We start from the raw sequence: 14,964 nt of genomic DNA on the forward strand, positions 1-14,964 counted from the left end.
CATCAGCTTGTTAGTATGTAGTATCATTTGGTTTGGAAGATACTGTTTTAGAAGACATCAGTCTGATTTTTTTCTTCTGCATGGGTCTCCTGACTGGAGAAGCAATGGTAGATGCACCAGGTTAGACCCACACATGAGGGCACTTTGTGCTGTGAAAGAAAGATGGATAAAGGCTTCTGGTAGCAATGTCTCCTCTCTTCTACTGCCCTGCCTGTAGGTACCTGCACCCAGACCTTTTCATCAGAAGTCGGTTTAATGATCCTCAGTGGCCATTTGATTATGCCTCATAGGGATATTCCCTCTACTCAAGGGGTTTATTAAATTATTCTTATCACTGACCACACACACTATTTTTCTGGTTAGCTGTTGCTGTATAACAAACTACCTCAAAACTTAAAACAATGACCATTTTATTTTTTCATGATTTTTGTGAGTCAGGAATTTAGGCAGGATTGGGTGGGCTGATTCTTCTTTTGTTTTTTTAATATTTATTTATTTGGCTGCGTCGGGTCTTAGTTGCAGCAAGCGGGATTTTCATTGAGGCATGTGGGATCTTTTGTTGTGGCACACAACTAGGGCTTCTCTCTAGTTGTGGTGTGCGGGCTCATTAGTTGTGGCGCGAGGGCTTAGTTGCCCTGCAGCATGTGGGATCCTAGTTCCCCAACCAGGGATCGAACCCTTGTCCCCTGCATTGGGAGGTGGATTCTTTACCACTGGACCACCAGGGAAGTCCCTGGGTGGGCTGATTCTTGACTGGAGTCCCTCGGTGGCATTCAGCTAGTAGCTTGTCTGTTCTAGAGGGTCCAAGACATGCCAGCTGCCTTAACAGCTGGTGTAAAGCCCCTCTATGGGGTCTCTACAGTTGGGTAGATGGACTTTTTACATAGTTGATGACTTCCTTAGAATGAATGTTCCGAGAGAAGAAGATAGAAAGAGGAAAACTTCTTCTGACCTGGTCCCTGAAGTCACCCAGGATTATTTCCACCTCTTTCTATTAGTAAAAAGTGAGTCACAGACCCAGCCCAGATCTAAAGAGAGGGTGGATGAATACACAAGATCATGAATGCTGAGGACATGGTTCATTGGGTGGCTGTCATTAAAGACTAGTCTCTCTGAGAGGAGTATGGATAAAAACAGTTCTTTCAATACTGATACAATTCCAGCGATGGTTTTGTAAGCCTTTATCATTGGCACCTTGGAAACCACCTGGCTGTCCTTCTCCTTATTCAGGCTCTGTTCATGCCAGTAACCTGTACTAGTTGCTGCAGGGTATGCTGACAGTCTTCTCGGTGGGAATTTGGTTAACCTGAGTTCAAGAGCCTGACTGCCATGTGTGACTGATCAAAGAATCTAAGTTTGCAATACTGAAGCTCAGATCACCTGCTGTACTCCCAGTCCCATGAAAATCTAGCTGGAATTCTCAGCTAGCCCAGTTCATTACCATAGAGCTCTGACGCCATGTTTAATATATAACATTGCTCCAGTTTTAGACATCACTGTAATTCATATCTTAAATAATTGTTGCACAGCATCTGGAGATACTTCTGTCGTTGCTATTTATTATTGAAGTACTCTTCTTCCTGTTCTCCCTGCTTCTGTCCTTCCTCCTACAGTTTAATCTGCTAGAAATCAATATAGTTGCTTATAGTAATCTCTCATGATCCTTTGTATTTCTGCAGTGTCTGTTGTTACTTCTCCTTTTTCATTTCTAATTCTATTGATTCGAGTCTTCTCCCTTTTTTTCTTGATGAGTCTGGCTAATGGTTTGTCAATTTTGTTTATCTTCTCAAAGAACCAGCTTTTAGTTTTATTGATCTTTGCTATCGTTTCCTTCATTTCTTTTTCATTTATTTCTGATCTGATCTTTATGATTTCTTTCCTTCTGCTAACTTTGGGGGGTTTTTTGTTCTTCTTTCTCTAATTGCCTTAGGTGTAAGGTTAAATTGTTTATTTGAGATGTTTCTTGTTTCTTGAGGTAGGATTGTATTGCTATAAACTTCCCTCTTAGAATTGCTTTTGCTGCATCCCATAGGTTTTGGGTCGTCGTGTTTTCATTGTCATTTGTTTCAAGGTATTTTTTGATTTCCTCTTTGAGAAATCAAGTGATCTTTTAAAAATCCTGCAGATCATGACAGTTCTCCGCTTGGAGACCTTCAGTGGCTGCTCTTCTTATTTAAGTAAAATCCAAAGTTCTTACAGTGATTTATGAGGCCATATGTCATCTACACCCCTTTATTCTCCTTGTTCTTATATATTTGTTCATCCATCCATTCATTCAGCAAATATTCACTTAGTACCTCCTATACGTTAGACACTGTCTCACGTGCAGAGATTATAGCAGTGACCAAAGTGGAGAAAAATACCTGTCCTTGTGAAGTTCCCCCCTCACTCACTCTTCTTCATACACATGGCTGTCCTTGCTGTTCTGGAACATTCCAAGCACCGTCCCATCTCTGAGCCTTTGTGTTTGTTATTCTCTCTGCTTGGGAATGCTCTTCTCCTAAACATCCACATAGCTTGCTCCTTCACTTCATTTATGTTCTAATATCACATCCACAGAGTCTATGTCTTGACGATTCTATAGAAAATAGTGGCTATCCCCATACTGTATTATTTTCCCCCCTGTTGTTAATACTTATCACCATATGACAAACTATCCATTTGATTCCTTGCTTTTTATGTGGCTCTTTCCACTAAAATGCAAGGTCTATAAGGACAGAGCTCAACTGTGTTGTAACTCTGTCTGAATCATAGTAAGCAATCAATAAGTGCTTGTTGAATAAATTTTGGGATTCAGTAATGTGAATTCTGTTAACAAAAAACCAAATAGCTCCTCAATAATTACACGTCTCCTTCTTGTCTGTATTTTTAATTTATCTATAGACCGTTTAGCTACAGATTAGATTACATTTGGTGATTTGAATTCCTTCTCTCAAGGTTAAATATTGAACTACAGTAGCATAAAGAAAGAGGCAGCAGAAGCCCTACTCTGTGGTTTTACAGAACAATTTAAAGCCTCATTTGTATTTCATTAAGAGAAAATATATGGAAGAAGGATCTTGATTCATCATCCTTAGATTATCCATATTTTCATATTCATGCGTCATGCTCTCTCCCAATTTATTCTGTTAGGCAGTGAAGCAGCAAATGTTGGTTTACTTTAATTAAAAAGCTACTCAAGTTAAACCAACACCAGTTAAAGTTCCATTACATGAAATGGACCATTATACGTCATGTAGTAACTACAATGATACAGGTACAATGGAGAACTGAACAGCATTTAAAAAAAAAAAATTTGTCACTGGAGATTCTTAAATTGATTGACTCAGCCACAAAATACCACTTATTTGTCATTCAGAGAATTTAGATAATGCCTTGGTAGGCCATGCTGCCTACGTAGACAGATTTATTTCAATCTTTTCTACCCTTAACTTTTAAGTTACATAAGATTTTGAGCTATTTTAACAATATTAACTCAAAAAAAGGAAAAAAGTTATAATGGATGCTGAGTTCTGGTAGATCTGAAGCGATATTAAGTAAATTATAATTATTATTCATGAATGAAATATTAATATCATTGATAATTTCACACAGGATGCAGCAAATCAAGGCTGCAGGACAAATCTGCCTACCACTTATTTTTGTTCAGCCTGAGAGCTAAGAATGGTTTTTATATTTTTAAATGGCTGGAAAAAAATCAAATGGAGAACATTTCATGACATGTGAGCATTATATGAAATTCAAATTTCAGTGTCCATATATAAAGTTTCACTGGGACACAGTCCCAACTGTTTGTTTCCATATTGTCTGCTTTCGCGTAAAGTTGAGTAGTTTCAAGAGGGATAATTTGGCCCCCAAAGCCTAAACTATGAACTATCCGGACTTTTTCAGAAAAACTTTGCAGACTCTGATTTAGTACACTGATTGCCCCAGATTTTCTCAGTAGACCACGTGCATCAGAATTAAGTAAAGAAAAACAAAGTACAGATTTGCCATCTCTCCCTTGGACGGTCCTGCTCAGTGGCCGTGGAGCAGTTTCAGGTTCTTTCGGGGAGTCCATAGCATTGGGGTGGGGACTTCCTGACTCACTTCACGTGTCCTTCTAGTAAGGGCAGTGTGGGATTACTTCCTTGTTCATTCTGTGCATTATTGCACATAACATTTTCAGAAGGCAGACTCTCTCGTTAGTCTTGACAGCACACATTTTTCTCAGGGTTTATTTGGTTTACATCTTTAGAGCATTTTTAGTTACATGCTTGTGTTAATATGGTAATTTAAATAGGGTAATATAATTTAAAGAGACAAAAATCCATAAAGTGATATCGTAGATTAAACTACTCACCATGGAAAACAGATTAAGTATCAATATTCATAAGCAAAACTAGTTTCCCATTAATTTAGATTTGAAGTGAAGATGGTTCTCTATTATGAATTATGCCTGGAGAAAAAAGGGGATTCGGTTCATATGTTGAATAAAACATGGGTATCTGTATTTCAGTGCATTACACAGAAGCAAAGATATTAATCTATCACTCTATATCAAGTCTAGGTAAGGGGTTTTGATCTGAATCCTTTAAAACAAAATTAGTAATGCGCTAGGAACCTGGAAACCCTCACAGACTGGGCTTTCTTTCAGCCTCTCATTTTGGCTCTATTTAATATCGCTGTAACGCATCTATCCCACAAAGATAGTTATACTTTATAATGTTGTTATTTTATTCAGAGATTGTTTATCAAAAGGCTTACTTTTAAGGTAAAAATGTTTTCTTGATGATGGTGCATATAAACAATAAATAAATGTTAACTCAATATGATTTGTATGACTTTTTAAATAAAGGGCGAGAAAGTGAACACTAACTCTGCTCTTGCCATCTTGTTCTAAAACAGAGCTAGAAGAATATTCATTTCAGCTCTGTAGATTTGTTTTTTTTTCTCTAAAGGTTCAATGCCCTTTGGCCATTCTTTATTATTTAATTATTTATTTATTCTTATTTTCGGCTGTGTCGGGTCTTAGTTACGGCACGCGGAATCTTCATTGTGGCATGCAGGATCTTTTTGTTGTGGCGCACGGGCTCTTCGTTGCAACGTGTGGTCTTCTCTCTAGTTGTGGCACGCGGGCTTCTCTCTAGCTGTGGTGTGCGGGTTTTCTCTCTCTTGTTGTGGCGCGGGGACCCCAGAGCATGTGGGCTCTGTAGTTTGCGTCATGTGGGCTGTCTAGTTGAGGCACGCAGGCTCAGTAGTTGTGGCGTGTGGGATTAGTTGCCCCGCGGCATGTGGGATCTTAGTTCCCCAACCAGGGTTGGAACCCACGTCTTTTGCACTGGTAGGTGGATTCTTTACCACTGGACCACAAGGGAAGTCCCTGTTTTGTTTTTAGATAAACTTTTTTTCTAATTAAAAATTTCATTGAGATAACTGTAGAGTCACATGCAGCATTAGGAAATTATACAATGAGCCCATGCACTATTTAGTAGTTTCCTTTACTGGAGATATTTTGCAAAGCTCAATTAAATATCACAGTATGCATATTGATATAGCTATGGCCTACCTGCCTGATTCATATTCTCCTAGTTGTACTTGGATCCTTCATGTGTGTGTTTAGTTCTATACAATTTTATCACATACATAAAGTCACTCCTGATCTTTTATTATTGTTTATTTTATTTTTTTTAACATTAACTGTATATATATAAATATTTTTTGGCTGTGCCGTGCAGCTTGTGAGATCTTAGTTCCCCAACCAGGGATCGAACCTATGCTCCCTGTACTGGAAGTGTGGAATCTTAACCACTGGACCGCCAAGGAATTCCCTCTTTTATTATTGTTTAAATTGATGTTTGCCTGATATATTTTTCCATTTTTAAAATTTCAACCTATCTATGTTGAATTTGAAGTGAGTTTCTTATAAATAGCATGTACTGCATCATTTAAAAAATCCACTCTTTAATCTGTTTTTTGATTGATGTTTTTAAATTGTTTACATCCCAGTAATTATTGATATGATAAATTGCTTGCCATTTTATTTATATACTTTTTTTGGTTTGTTTCCTCTGGTTCCCATTCCTATGTTTCTCTTTCCTTGCCTTCCTATGAGTTGCTTGAACATTTTTAGAATTCCATTTTGATTTACTTACAGTGTGTTTGAGTGTCTCTCTTTGTGTAGCTTTCAGAGTGATTGCTCTGGGTACAATATGATACATACATGAGACTGATCACAGACTACTGGTATCAATATTTTACCACTGTCGGTGAAGTATGGAAAGCTCACTTGCATTTAGATTCCTTTACCTAACTTAATTTAAATATCATTATATTGATTACCAGATGGTTTATGTATTTTGTTTTAATCATCAAATATAGTTCATAAAACTCATGAGAAAAATGATAATTTATTGTATGAACCATATTTCTGGTCTCTCTGTGGTTCTTGCTTCCTGATGAAGAAGAAAACTTTGTTTCTTTATTTCCTCATTTTATTTTTGTTTGAAGAATTTCCTTTAATCTTTAAGGATAAGTCTGCTAGTAACACAATCTTTTAACTTTTCTTCACCCGAGAATGTCTTTATTTCCCCTTTACTCCTGAAAGATAGTTTTGCCAATGTAGTGGGTTGAATAGTGGTCCTCAAAAGGTGTGTCTATGTCTTAATCCCCAGCACCTGTGAATGTGACCTAATTTGGAAAAGAGGTTTTATAGATGTAATTAAGGTAAGCATCATGAGATGAAATCATTCAAGTGGAACCTAACTTCATTGAAAATTATCCTTATAAGAGACAGAATAGGGAGAAAGAGAGACAGATGTGAAGGTAGAGAAAGAGGTTGGAGTTATGCAGCCCTAAGCTAAGGATGCCTGGAGCCACCAGAAATCAGGAGAAGCAAAGAATGAACTATCCTCTAAACCTCAGAGGGTGTACAGACGTTTCGATTTTGGCCTTCTGTCCTCCAGAATCATGAGGAATAAATTTCTGTTGTAAGCCTCTCAGTTTGTTACAGCTGCCCTAGCAAACTAATATAACCAAATATAAATTTTGTGGTTGACAGTTCTTTTTTTCAATATTTGAAAATTGTTGTGCCACTTCTTTCTGGTTTCCATGGGTTCAGATGAGAAATCTGTTGTCATTCAAAAAGGCATTTCTCTGTCAGTAATATGTTATTTCTCTCTGGCTGCTTTTAAGATTTTTTTTCTTTGTTTTTCGTTTTCAGAAGTTTAATAATCATGTATCTTGGCATGGATTTGGGTTAATCTTGTTTGGGATTCACTCAGTTTCTGGAATCTATAGGTTTGTGTCTTTCACCAAATTAAGAAAGATTTCAGTCTTTATTTCTTTAATTTTTCAGCCTCACTCTCTCTCTTTTCCTTCTTGAACTCAGATGATACAAATGTTGATTTTTGTTATTTCCCCACAGATTCCTAAGTTCTCTTCATTTTTTTTTCAGTTTTCTTTGTGTTCTCAGATTGCAAAAATTCCATTTTTATGTCCTCAAATGCACTGATTCTATTTTATGTCATCACTCTACTATTAAAAGCCCATGCAGTGATTTTCTTAATTTCTGTTATTCAATTTTTCAGTTCTGTAATTTACAATTGGCACTTTTAAAATAACTTCTCTTTCTTTGCTGACATTTGCTATTTTTAAATTCATTCCAAGGAAACTTATACCTGATTGTGGAAGCATTTTTATGACAGGTGCTTTAAAACCCTTGTCTGATAATCCCAACAACAAATTTATCTCAGTATTGACATCAGTTGACTGTCTTTTCTTATTCAAGTTGTAGTTTTCTCGGTTCATGGTATGACAGGTAATTTTTTTTATTGTATCCTGGACATTTTGTGTATTATGCCAAGAAACTCTGGGCCCTATTCAAATCTTTTAATTTAGCATGCAGTCACTCTGTTTAGGTTTATCTGCAGGTCCTGCCTACATTTGTGGGCTGTGGTCCCAATGACAGTTTACTTTTTAAAGTGTCTATGGTGTTATTTTGGTCTGTTTGGTTTAGCTGGTGCCACTGGGACCCCATGGGTCCCTACTGATGCTGCCTAAGGAGTGGGAAGGGTTTCTCCATACTGAGCCACAAGGTTTTTCTTAGTAGGGGAGGGAGGGAATTCTCAGGCTCATGTGGTCAGAAAGGCTTCCCTGGCCAGGCTAGGTAGTAATAATATTAAAATTCCTGCCTGTGGGAGATGAAGAACGTTTCTCAGTCCAGGAGCTTGTTGTGGCAGGATCTCCCCTAATGGTACCCACTGGCCATGGCTTTGTCTCTGGGTGGAGCAGTCTCAGGCCTGGGGAGACAGTGAGACTTCTGGCCAGGCTTGTTGGGATGAGAGTCATCTTTGTGCTGCTGGGCCCCCTCAGTATCTTTTGGTGGGGGAGGGGAGTCTCAGGCCCAGCCAGAAAAGGAGAGCATTCCTCCTGGCCATTTAGTGTTAGTGGAGCTTTCAACCAATTCCCCATTCTAGGAGTGCTGGAGGTACATGTGGTGTTGTCAGAGGGTCTATTTGATCTGCAGGAAGAACAAGCCTACCTACACTGTCTTCCTTTGCTAGTTTGGGGTCAGAAAGTGTTGAGTCTGCATCATCCTTTTCTGTTGGGTGGAAGAATGTAAGACATTCTGCTGCTGTGTTTTTCCTCCGGTTCTGGGATCCCAAACCAATTTGCCTTCTTTTTATCACCTTTTGGAGTTCTACCTTGGTTGCCTCTTTTGTTATTTTCAGAGTTTATAGTTTTATGAGACAGGAAGGAGCAAAGAGAAATGGGTTTATAGCATCTTGTTTGGACTCAAAGTCTTAAGTAAACTTTTAATTCAGATACACTATGTGTACGAAGAAGGAACACCTTATGTTACGGTTGAATTTTATCCCCCAAAAAGATATGTTAAAAGCCTAACCCCAGTGCCTCAGGATGTGACCTTATTTGGAAGTAGCGTTGTTGTAGTTGTTGTTAATTAAGGTGAGGTCCTACTGGAGCAGGGTGAGCCCTTAATCCAATCTGACTGGGGTCATTGAGAAGAGGGGAAGAGACAGAGAGGTACAGATACATGAGGGGAGAATATTTTCTAGTGATAGAGGCAGAGATTAAAGTGCTGTAGCTGCAAGTCAAAGGATGCCAAGGATGCCGGCAAACCATGAGAGACAGGAAGATGCAAGGAAGGATCCTCCCCTGCAGGTTTCAGAGGGAACACAGCCTTGCCAGCACCTTGATCTGAGACTCCCAGCCTCCAGAATCGTGAGACAATAAATTTCTGTTGTTTTAAGTCACCCAGTTTTTGGTACTTTGTTACAGCAGCTCCAGGAACCTAAAACACCCTATATTTTGAAAATCCCTTCCAGCCAGAGGAAATATGGTCTGATTATGAGACTGAACTACTGGTGCATCACAGAAGTATCACATATTTTCCTAGCCTATAACTAAATTAAGTGCTACCAGCCATGAACAATTATTTCTAGAGGTGGGAACACAGGACAGTAAGCCTCCCACATGCTTCTTTTGATAACATTTTCTATTTGGACACCTACTAACTGTGATGCATGGTTAGAGACAAAGCCTTCACTGCTGCCTGGAAACCTTGTTTATCCCTTGTTGACTCCCTTTCCATTTTCCCACACTTTTTTCCCCTACATATCTTTTGCACTCTGCAAATTATTTGTTTATACTCTTCTAAGCAAACTCTTCCCAGATGACCTGGCTTCCTACTCATTTTATGAAACAGAAGATTCATAAAATGAATCCCCTCAAGTCTTTTCATCTTCGAAGAAGTGTTCAAATCAACATCGCATCTCCTTCCACATCTTTGTACAAACCAATGGCTTTGAAGATAAAATTCTGCTTTAGGTCAACTAGCTTCTCTGGAGGGAAAGTGTTGGGTAGTAGAAAAAACATAATTTAGGTGTGCTTACTCACACTTCTGGACCTCTGGATTTTTTTTTTTTTTTTTTTTGTGGTACGCGGGCCTCTCACAGTTGTGACCTCTCCCGTTGTGGAGCACAGGCTCCGGACGCGCAGGCTCAGCGGCCACGGCTCACGGGCCCAGCCGCTCCGCGGCATGTGGGATCTTCCCGGACCGGGGCACGAACCCGTGTCCCCTGCATCGGCAGGCGGACTCTCAACCACTGCGCCACCAGGGAAGCCCGACCTCTGGATTTTTTATGCATAAATGAAGGGTGTAGGGTTAGATTATCTTGAGGTTTCCTTCCAGTCCTGTCATCTGGAACCAGTTTCAAGAGGTCACTTATGGCAATGGACAAACCAGAGGACAGGCTGTGCAGGAAGAGGACAGAAGATCTGTCCAAGAGAATCATGCAATCATAGACCAGCTCTTTCTTACTTACAGTACTTTCTGGTGGTAAGCAATGAGCAGAGAGGAGAATCAAGGTGGAACCAGGAGTGTCTGGAGAGCCAGTCCATGTGACACAGGGCAGATGTGTGCAGATGTGGTGCAAGAACCAACACTCAGTATCAGGCAGTTTCATGGTCATATTCTACCCCAGTGCTGTTGAGTGGAAATAAAATGCAAGCCACAAGTGTGAGCCACATACACAAGAAGCTACAGGTGAAATCAGTGTCAACAATATGTTACATTCTTTTTTAATATCAAGTCTTTGGATTTCTGTATATATTTTTTACTCACATCACATCTCAATTTGACGAGTGGCACACCATATGCTCTAGCCACAAGTGGCTAGTTGCTACCATACTAAACAGTGTAGGTCAATACTACATACTATGAGTGACTTATGGTTGTGCACACATTACCTCTTTCAATCAGCACTAACACAACCATTTACTGTTCCCCATCTTCTAGGTTTCTTACTTCTTGCCTTTATCACTGCTTTTTCAATTTCATGTCTTCTGTTGGGCTCCAAATTAGGATTTTACAAGGACAATAATTATGCCTGTGACTCATTTCTTACCTTGCCAAAATCAGAATAAAGAGGAAAACACAGTGGAAAAAAAGCTACAAGTTATTTAAAACAACTATTTAACATATTTATATAGTGTTTTATGACTTTCCATATCTTTTGGCTACAATACCTTATTTTCACGGTGACCCTATGAGCTCTCCAACGACTGTTTCCATTTTCTTCCCAGCACACCGAGGTGTCAACATGTCCAAAGCTAAAATGACAATCCTTCCTTTCTGTACTTTTATTTGCTTCTGTATTCTCGAGCTTAGAGACGGTTGTGCCACCATTTGCCCCATCAGCCTGCCTAGGAGACGACCTACACGCCTACCCCCCTCACCTTCTCCCCTGTCTCATCTCCAGACCGCTTATCTGATGAGCCACCAAGTTCTGCTGATTCTACCCTTAAATATGTCTTAATTCTAGATGTTGTTTTCATCTTACCTTGATGGTCAAGCCCACATCCTTTCATGCCTAAACTATTGTAATACTCTTGTAACGGTCTCTGCCTCCATACTTGTCCCCTAATCCACCCTGTACAGTCCCCTTTCCAAAACGCATATGTGTTCATGACACTTTCCCATACAAAATTTTAACGACTCCACATTTCTTAGAACAGTGCTGCTCTAAGTTTAATGTGAGTTCAAATAATCTGAGCATCTTGTTAAAGTGCAGATTCTGATTCCGTCGGTCTGGACCCCCAGATTCTGTATTTTGAAAGATGGTGGTGAAGATGCTTGCCCCACACCATATTTTGAATAGGAGCAGTGTAGGGGATAATGTACGCACATCCCAGGGCGGCACTCACTAAGGTCTCGCCTCTATCTAGCTCCCGGCCTTACAACATATTTTCCTTCATCTCTAATCTGCTGAAGCTGCTTATCCTCTCTCTAGACCTTTCAATCTAAGTCAGTCAATTTTGGCATGTGTGTGAAAAAAATTCACTTAAGCTGAAACCCCACAGTTAAAATTTCAGTCGCTTTTTTGTCAACCCTCCCAATCCAGTCACAAAGAGCCACCAGGACATGTCAGGCAGCCAAATCCAACCTCAGCATCCATTCTGCCCTCTTGTGGCTTTTGCTTTCAAATGAATCCAAGGGGTTTTGTTTGCAAAGTCTTTGCACTTCTGTTGACTCCCTGGTCCAATTCGCCGTGCAGTGGGGTGGCATCGGGAGCTGAGGGAAGGGTTCCTCCAGCTGCTGAGTGAGACTTTCTGTGGAGGCCTGGATCCGGGGGCTTGTGGAGTAGGCGACAGCTCTGTGGGCAAGGCTCTCATCTCTCCTTTCAAGATCACAGTCCTAGGGTCTCAGGCAGCTGATATCGTCATGTTGTCGGAGCTTTTCCTCAGTTTGATCAGCGCACAGGCCCACTTCCTTCCCCTTTCCAATCAAGGTACCTGGGTCAAGTCTAATTAATCTCCAGTTCCCACCTCCTCCTGACCCACAGACCGGACCCCTCACACTTTTGTTTGCTCGTGTGTTCACTAGTTTTCACTCAAGGAATATTTACTGAGCAACTGCTGTGTGTCAACGTAGTGTGAGGTCCTGGGGGTACAGTGATGGAGGCAACAGCCATAACCCTGAAACTTAACATTGCTTATTAACATTGCTTAAAGGCTCTGCGTGAGACAGACACTTAAACAATGAGCGTAATTCGTGTTTTCCAAAAGGAAGACAGAGTGCTCAGGGAGCCTGTAGCTTACCCTACTAGCCTTGAGTTCTGACACTCTACCCCAAGGCATTAATATCTGGATTTACTGTGTCACAGCTCTCACGGCATGGCCATTAAAAAAAAAATCACTCTTTTTATTAACTATTAGGTTAGTTATTAGGATTACTTCTTTTCAGAGGTCAAATATATCAACTACATTGCAATTAAATAAGTTCCCTCTATATGTTAATCAGGACTCCTTTGGTTGTAAGAAACAGAACCCAGCCTGAACTGCTTAAGCAAAGAGGAGGAGACCGTGATAATAGCCAAGAACAAGGTTGGACAAACAACCCAAGGGAAAGACAGAGGTGGAGGTGGATTCACCGACAACAGGAGCTCAGTCCTCGAACATCTTCATCTTTCCCTTTCTCTCCATGCTTCTCATCGAGGTTTCTCTGTACTGTTTATATCGTTTATAGCTTCTGCCATGAGACAGCAATAGACTACTTTTCCCACTTGCAATCTGAAAAAGCTCAAAGAAGAACTCAGCCATCATTTCTGAACCAATCACGTGTGGCCATGTGAGAGATGGGGCAGCTTCCACTATGACCACGTGATGGAGGAGGGGAGAGGCGTGTCGTTCCCAGGAGAAGGCAGAGGTGATGGGCACATGATACTATAAATGTCTGTTTCCGATACCTAGAAAGCAAACCACTAAGGTTTCCAAGTTCCAGACATATATTAATATTGGGGATTCAGGAATAAGAAATTAGAATTCTTGGGAATTTTCAAAATTATGTCATTCTTAAAACACCTCCAATGTTCTTGATACCCTTAAAGCTCATTATTATAGATATCTAAAAATACTTGATAAATAAGAAATATTAAGTTCGGAAGCTATTTACCAAGAATCATAGCCTACAGTGGATATTTAAACACTGGCAATGCTAGCAAACATTATTAGGTAGTATTCAGATAACGTAACATTTAGATCTTCTAGCAAGGCTAACAACACTACACCAAATCACATGTCTGAATTGCCAAGTTAAGGCCTTATTTTGCTTCTTGTACTTACTGTTCATTGGAACACCTTCCATGGGATTTGTATGAAGTACCCTGTTCATATAGGCTGTAAACACACAATATGGCAAGAGCTACAAGACAGAATGACTGATAAGACTGATTTTTTTTTTTTTTTTTTAATGTGGCCCTGTCCTGGTTCCTGGAAAAGCGAACCTTGACCTTCAACTTTAAGTGTCAGCTTTCACTTCTCTTGCTTTCAACTTGATATCTGTGAATTTCTTAGAACCAGTAAGGTTTCTGTGTTGATTATTAAGGTTTAATTCTTGCAGAGAGTTTAAACTATTTCTCCTGATTTCTCAACGGGTTTTTTCTTGAAATTTGGAACTTGTAAAACCATTTCTCCTGAAGTTCTGGGAAGGAATTCCTACCTGAAAACACTGCTATTTGTACTTACTTTCTATAGGCAAATGTGTTTCAAGTTCCACACGACTGACTCATCATTGTGAAAACTCTTGAAAACATCCTTTACAGGCAAAGGGGTTTTATAACATGGCCCATGTGATTATTCTTCCTTTCCCTGGAGCAGAGGTGGAATTATTATATTATTACCTATTGCTAAGAGGCTCTAAATGCCTCTTCTCAAAAGAATTTCATACATAATTCAGCAAAGTAAGGGAACCTGCTATGCTTTGTGAGGTTCCCAGGTAAATTTTGCCCAGATAGGACACTTGTTTATATTATAGTTTTAACATTGGTATTAGAGAATAAGGAATAAAAGGAACATTTTCCTCAGTTTTTTGAATAAGTTGAAAAAGTTTGACTCAATACTGGTTACCCCATCTGTGCACCAGGGGACATTATAAAAGGGGTCAGATCGTCTCCTTCCTTTGAAGCATACATACCCATGTGCTTCCACGGTTTGGCTGGGCAGTGCAGACAGATTCTTTTGGGCCTGGCTGTTAATCCTTGGCACCCAAAAGTGCCATAATATTTGAAAGATGAAAATACTAACCCCTCGAGGGCAGAGCTGAAGAGCAGTCTGAGCAATGTTTGGACTTGGGGAGATTTTCATGAGAAGTGAAAGTAAAAGAAAGTGACAAATCACTGACACCACAGGATGGTTCTAGTACTTTGCTTGTGTGCCTGCCAAACACATGTATTAAACCCCAAGGGAATGAATGCTGAAAAGCAGACGGGAAGACAGAGAAGGGATGAGAAGGCAGGTGCCCAGCACACAGACATCCAGTCAACATTGGCGGTGTTGAGTTAAAGTGGGGGCCTTGCCTTTGAGGTGCCTGACTATATAACCTGATCAGTGAACCAATGTACAACTCAAAAACTAAAGTCTAAAGTAGTTCATAAGCAAGGACAAATCAACGTAGGGCAATGTTAC

Source organism: Delphinapterus leucas, chromosome 4 (genome assembly GCF_059928025.1).
Source record: "Delphinapterus leucas isolate spDelLeu-1000000601 "Yukka" chromosome 4, BTC_Dleu_Yukka2, whole genome shotgun sequence".
In the NCBI taxonomy this organism is placed as follows: domain Eukaryota; kingdom Metazoa; phylum Chordata; class Mammalia; order Artiodactyla; family Monodontidae; genus Delphinapterus; species Delphinapterus leucas.